This window comes from Staurois parvus, unplaced genomic scaffold, assembly GCF_062004578.1.
Source record: "Staurois parvus isolate SC_StPar_1 unplaced genomic scaffold, SC_StPar_1.0 ptg000163l, whole genome shotgun sequence".
Lineage (NCBI taxonomy): Eukaryota > Metazoa > Chordata > Amphibia > Anura > Ranidae > Staurois > Staurois parvus.
Window position 1 is genome coordinate 1347534 of NW_028317959.1, and position 581 is coordinate 1348114.

Sequence of the window (581 nt, forward strand, 5' to 3'; positions counted from 1 at the left end):
ACTGACTGGACTACAGTTGTGTTTCCCTACACTGTGTGTGTGAATGAAAACACATAGCCCTGTAGCCTAGGATGGTAGGGCACTGCCCTACTCTTCCCTCCTCCTCCCTTCTCCAAGCTAACAGACTGGCTGGTGACTGCACTGTCCAATGAAGACCCGAACATCAAGGAAGAAGAACTGAGAAAGCAACAGCATTGAAAGTTGTGAGTTGCAAGTGCTGGGGTAAGAATTTTAACAAATAGTTATCTCTTGTGCTCAATGTTCTAAGGTAAAAAACACTGAGGATTTAATGTTAATTTAAGGGGATCATTGAATCCCCCTGAAAAAACCCAAGAAATTATATAAGCGATCTACAGCCATTTGAATGCCTCGCCAAGACGATATCTAAAGACAGGTAAGCTGTAATATATTACATTTTTGTTTTTGAGATTTAGATACACTTTAGCATCATACCTGCTGTTTATTACAAAGAATGCGAATTTGTTTTTGTTAGGGCAGACAGGAGACACTGAAAGAGTTAAGAGCGTTGGAGCACGCCCAGCTCATAGAAGAATTTCATGGGCTGGCGGTATTAATTCCAG